Source organism: Eubalaena glacialis, chromosome 11 (genome assembly GCF_028564815.1).
Source record: "Eubalaena glacialis isolate mEubGla1 chromosome 11, mEubGla1.1.hap2.+ XY, whole genome shotgun sequence".
NCBI classification, from domain to species: domain Eukaryota; kingdom Metazoa; phylum Chordata; class Mammalia; order Artiodactyla; family Balaenidae; genus Eubalaena; species Eubalaena glacialis.
The window spans coordinates 35,868,127-35,874,661 of record NC_083726.1 but is presented as its reverse complement, the minus strand read 5'-3'; positions in this window follow the sequence as shown (position 1 = coordinate 35,874,661).

Below are 6,535 nucleotides of genomic sequence, written 5' to 3'. Positions count from 1 at the left end.
TTCCTTTTCTACTAATATGCCAAGACAGATGCTCTGAAAAAAATTCCTGATAAAAAAATGCCTATAAATGCTGGAAAAATGTAGCAAACATTTGTTAATGCAACACTGTGCTTGCAGGAGAATAACAAAAATCCCCTGGGGCAAAGAAAAAAAAAACCCCAAATTTGCAACCTAACCTTCAAGCTATAGTCACACTTAAGGCATTTACTAATTGTGATAATGGAGAATACTGGGTTTTAATGCTGAACCTCAGAACATCTGCAGCCTCCATGAAAATGTTGACAGAAATCCCCTTAGCTAGCAAAAGTAGCTGAAAAGGAAAATTGTTTATTTGGGTATTTACAATATGGTTGAGGAAATTCACACTGAGAAAATGAAATTAAATAGTTCCAAGTTTGGTAGCAGCCAGGAGTAACTGACTAAAGTAAATGCCAAGGACTACCATAGATAAAATTAGAGAAAACCTCACTAGATTAAAAACCCAGCTAAATTACAAAACACCCAAGAAAACAAAAAACCATGATGAATATTCCCCAGAAGTGAACATCATGGAACTTCGTTTGATGTAAAGATTGAGTGAAATGTACAGTCTAGCCGAATAAGGAAATAATACTACCCTTCCACATATCAAACTGGCAAAATATATCTATAGCCTTCAACATTCTCTTATCCCTTGAGCTTGGAGAACTTTCTGTGCACAATGGTTTACTCAATGGGAGGGAATGTAATATATATAAGAGCAGATATTCTAGTCATACTGTGATTCACATCTTGCATTTGTCCATAGAGCTGTGTGGAATTCAATTATTTATCTGTTTCTTCTTCATTAAAATAGGAACAATTAAATGAATTGTACCTGCTCATAAGGCGATTCTGAACATAAAGTGAGATTTTAAATGAGAAAGCTTGGCCACATTCTCTAAATATTAACCATAATTAATAGTATTATTTATGTCTATAAGGGAAATATTATTAGTTTTCTAGTAAAGCTAAAAATAGTAATAGACTGACTTTTACTCTTCTGAGTCAATTTCAGAATGCTAAGGCAAAGATCAAAGAGAAGAATATTATTTAACTCTAATCTTTGTGGCAACCATGTGATTTAAACACAGTTTTTGGTATGTCAGTGTTATGGATTGAATTGTGTCCTCCCCCAAATTTATATGTTAAAGTCTTATCTTCCAGTGTCTCAGAATGTGATCTTATTTGGAGATAGGTCTTTAGAGAGGTAAAATGAGGTCATTAGGGTCATTATTTCTCATTAACAAAGAGAAATACCTAGAGGAAAGATGGCATGAAGAAACAGTTGGGAGATGATCGCCATTTACCAATCAAGGAGAAACACCCGGAACAGATCCTTCCCTCACAGCCCTCAGAAGGAACCAACCCTGCCTATACATTGATCTTGGACTTCTAGATTCCATAACTTTGAGACAATAATTTTTATTACTTAAGCCACCCAGTGGGTTACTTTGTTATAGCAGACTAATAGTATACAGGGTAACATGATTAATTTGGTTTAAAAAGAAGAGAGATTTAAATTAATAATAAACCTAAAGTTAAAGTAAGCTTAAATTTTTTGCAAATATACAAAAATGGAAAGATTATTAACACATTTTTACTTTATATTTCAAAATGATAACAATGCATGTGTTATCCTGCTTTATCCCATATGCTTACATATAGCAACATAGTGAAACCTCATAGGGCACAAATATTGGTATCTAATAGCATTTTCACTTTAATAAACAAAGTTTCATCTTGTTGTTTTGAATCTTTCTTTTGAGAAACAACTATCACTTTGAAAGACATCAGAAGTTGGTCAAAAGGAGTCAGCTTGAAGAGAGTCCTTTTTGCCAAACTGTGACAATTTAGCTTAATTTTTTATGTAAAGATGACAGTTAATTGAAAATAAGTTATCTTGTTCTAAGCCACAAATCCATGCAGATACTCAATTAAAATAAAGTTTATGGAAGTCAAATCTCTCCTGTAAGTCAACTGATTTGTTTCTAATTTTCACATAAAAGAGGGAGAATAATTCAATTGATAAAGGAAAGTATAATAAATGAGTTTTATGAATGCAATTTCATCTCCCAAATAGTTCAAAGAGTAATAGTGATAGGTCTAGGTTTTGTTTTATTTCCCAGAAAAAAAAAAAAAAAAGACAGTAAAGAAAAAAAAGCTTTAGGAAGCACAAACATTTTGAGGCCAAATCTATGAATTTGATAAAGTTGAGTCTATCTTGGTTCAGGGGTGGATATCAGAACTCTGCCTCAAGCAATACTCAGGTTTTTCCTACTAGGAAGCACTCACTCTGTGCTGATATGTTGCCCTGGGGAAGGACAGTTTGACTGATGTGGATGAAGAATTGCTCAGACTACTGAGTCCTTAAAAGAGAATGCTGGCTGGACCCTACCCCAAGTAGACTAGGATGAGGCCAAACCCGTTAACAGATAGAATTATGTCATATAACCTGCTGGTGAGAGTAATCCAGTTGTCGAGAAACTGATGAATGTTTACTACTTTACAGGAGGAATATTGTGACACCTTTTAATATGTCATTAGAAATATTTTATAGCCTTTAAAATCTTCTAATCTATGAATTTAAGAGAAATGGAGATAACATGGATAACTCTGTTTTGTTTTGTTTTACCCCTTTACTCTCTGACTATTATTAGATACTGGTTATGTGTTGGCCACTTTATTTGGTGCAAAAGCCTGGTACCAGCCAATCCCAAAACATTTCCCAGTGTTTCCTGGATGTCTCATTATTTCATAAATGAATTTTCTAAGCAGTTTACCCTTTGAGGTTATACAACACAATCATAATGAAAGCAAACTCTTAAGAACTTTTTTCTTACTTGTCATTAATTTCCCACCTTTTTTGTTCTCTTCATGGGAAATTCTGATTCAAACAATATCTCAGGTATGATGTTTTTAAAGTGAAAATGGTATTGCTTTTTAAAAATTTTGGTAAAACACACATAAAATAAAATTTACCATTTTTAGGTGTACACTTCAGTAGCATTAAGGACATTCTCATTGTTGTGTGACCATCCAAATCCATCCCCATAATTATTTTCATCTTGAAAAATGAAACTATATCTGTTAAACAGTAATTCTGCATTCCCCCACCCTTGGAACCCATCATTATAGTCTCTGTTTTCATGATTTTGACTCTCTAATTATGACATATAGGTGAAATCATACTATATTTGTCTTTATGTGACTGACTTATTTCACTTAGCATAATGTCCTCAAGATTTATCCACGTTGTCACCTATGTCCGAATTTCCTTCCTTTTTAAGGTTGCATAATATTCTATTGTATGTATATGCCACATTTTGCTTGTCCGTTCATCCCTCCATGGGTACTTGTGTTGCTTCCACATTTTAACTATTGTGAAAAACTGATGCTATGAACATGTGTGTACAAATGTCTCTTCGAGACCCTACTTTTCAGTTCTTTTGGGTATAAACCCAGAAGAGGGATTGCTGGATCATATGGTAATTCTATTTTTAATTTTTTGAGAAACCACCCTACTGTTTCCTCAGCAGGTCTACCATTTTTCATTTCCACAGCAATGTACAATGATTTCAATTTCTCCACATTCTTGCCAATGCTTGTTATGTTTTCTTTTTGTTTTTGATAGTGTGACTTAGTATCTCCTTGTAGTTTTGATTTGCATATCCCTAATGATTAGTGATATTCAGCATCTTTTCATGTGTAATAGGCCATGCATATATCTTCTTTGGAGAAATACTTATTCAAGTTTCTTGCACATTTAAAAAAATTAAATAATTAATTTTTTGGCTGCTTTGGGTCTTTGTTGCTGCATGTGGGCTTTCTCTAGTTGCGGCGAGCACGGGCTACTCTTCATTGTATTGTGCAGGCCTCTCATTGCGGTGGCTACTCTGGTTGCAGAGCAGAGGCTCTAGGCACACGGGCTTTAGTAGTTGTGGCACGCAGGCTCAGTAGTTGTGGCTCGCGGGCTCTAGAGTGCAGGCTCAGTAGTTGTGGCATACGGGCTTAGTTGTGGGATGTGGGATCCCACATGTGGGATCTTCCCGGACCAGGGCTTGAATCCGTGTCCCCTGCATTGGCAGGTGGATTCTTAACCACTGCGCCACCAGGGAAGTCCCTCTTGCACATTTTTGAATCATGTTTGTTGTTGTTGTTATGAGTGAGTTTTAGGAGTTCCCTATATATTCTAGATATTAATCCTTATCATATATATAATCCTTATCAGATATATGATTTGAAAATAATTTCTTCTATTCTATAGGTTGCTTTTTTACTCTGCTGATGGTATCTTTTAATCCACAAATTTTAAAAAGTTTTATAAAGTCCAGTTTGTCTTTTTGTTTTTATTTTTGTTAACTGTGCCTTTGGTGTCGTATCCAAGAAATTATTGCCAAATTCAATAGCATGAAGATTTTGTCCTGTGTTGTCTTCTAAGACTTTTATTGCTTTAGTTCTTACGTTTAGGTTCTTGATGTGTTTCGATTTAAGTTCTGTACATGGTGTCAGCTAAGGCTCCAAAGTCATTACTTTGCATGTGGATATCCAGTTTTTGTGCACCATTTGTTGAAAAGACTACTTTTCCCATTGAATGGTCTTGTCAAAAGTCATTTGACCATATACATGAGGGTTCATTTCTGGACTGTCTCGTTTATACCATTAGTCTATGTGTCTGTCTTTACACCAATACCATACTATTTTAATTACCATAACTTTGTATTAAGTTTTGAAATCAGGAAGTGTCAGTCCTCCCATTTTGTTCTTCATTTTCAAGATTGTTTTAGCTATTCAGGTCCCTTGAGATTCCATATCAATTTTTGAATGAGTTTTTCTATTTTTGCAAAAAATGTCATTGTGGTTTTGATAGGGATTACATTGACTCTGTAGATTGCTTTGGCATTTTAAAAATTGATGTTTAATATTGACATTTTAACAATATTAAGACTTCAAATCCATGAACATGAGATGTATTTCCATTCATTTATAGCTTTAGTTTATTTCAGCAATGTTTTGTAGCTTTCATTGTACATGTCTTCCATCTCCTTAGTTAATTCCTAAGTATTTTCTTCTTTTTGATGGTATTATGAATGAAATTTTTTTGAATTTTCTTTTCAGATTGCTCATGCATAGAAGTGCAATTCATTTTTGTGTGTTGACATTGTATCCTGCTACTTTGATGACTTCATTTAGTAGTTCTAACAGTTTTTTTTGTGTGTGTGGAATCTTTAGGCTTTTCTACATATAAGATCATATCATCTGCAAAAAAGGTAGCTTTATTTATTCCTTTCCAATTTGAATATATTTTATTTCTTTTTCTTGCTTAATTGTTCTAGATGGAACTTTCAGTAGTTGAATAGATGTGGTGAAAGTGGGCATTTTTTCCTTGTTACTGATCTTAGAGGAAATGCTTTTAGTCCTTCACCGTTAACTCTGATATTCACTGTGTGTTTTTCATATACGATTTCTGTTATGTTGAGGTAGTTTTCTTCTATTACTAGTTTGTTGAATGTTTTTATCATGAAAGGGTGTTGAATTTTGTCACATGATTTTTCTACATCAGTTGAGATGACCGTGTAGTGTTTTTCCTTCATTCTGTTTATGTAGCATTTTGTGTGCATCAGTTTTTATGTGTTGAACTATCCTTGCACTCCAGGAATAAATCCCACGTGGTCATAGTGTAAAATTCTTTTAATATGCTGCTGAATTCTATTTGCTACTATTTTGTTGAGGATTTTTACATCAGTGTTCATAAGGGATATTGGTCTTTAGTTTCCCAGGGGAAAGTTGGCCTCATAGAATAAGTTAGGAAGAGTTCCTTCCTTTTCAATTTTTTTGGAAATGTTTGAGAAGGATTGGTATTAGTTCTTAAATGTGTCATAGAATTCACCAGTGAAGCTATCTGGTCTTGGACTTTTATTGTTTGGTAAGTTTTTGATTACTCATTTGAACTCTTTATTAGTTATACGTCTATTAATATTTTCTGTTTTGTGATTTAGTCTTGGTAAACTTTTGTGTTTCTAGGAATTTGTTCATTTCATCTAGGTTATCTTACTTGTTGATGTATACATTTGTATTCATTTTTATTTCTGTAGAATTGGTAGTAATGTCCTCACTTTCATTCCTGATTTTAGTAATTTGAATGCTTGCTCTTTTTTCCTTAATCCATCTAGCTAAAGTTTTGTCAATTTTGTTGATCTTTTTGAAGAAACAACTTTGATTTTCTCTATTGCTTTTCTATTGTTTATTTCATTTTTATTTCCTTCCTTTTTCTAGCTTTGGGTTTAGTCTGTTCTTTTTCTAGTTCCTTAAGTTGTAAAGTTACGTTGTTGATTTGAGATCTTTCTTGTTTTCATTTTCTTCACACATCATTTCCTTGACTTTCTCCATATCTTACTTTAGTTCTTTGAGCATCTTTAAGATAATTTTTTAAAGACTTTGTGTAGTATATCTGCCTTTAGGTCACTTTCATGGACAGTTTCTGTTGATTTCTTTTTTTCATTTGAATGAACCGTAC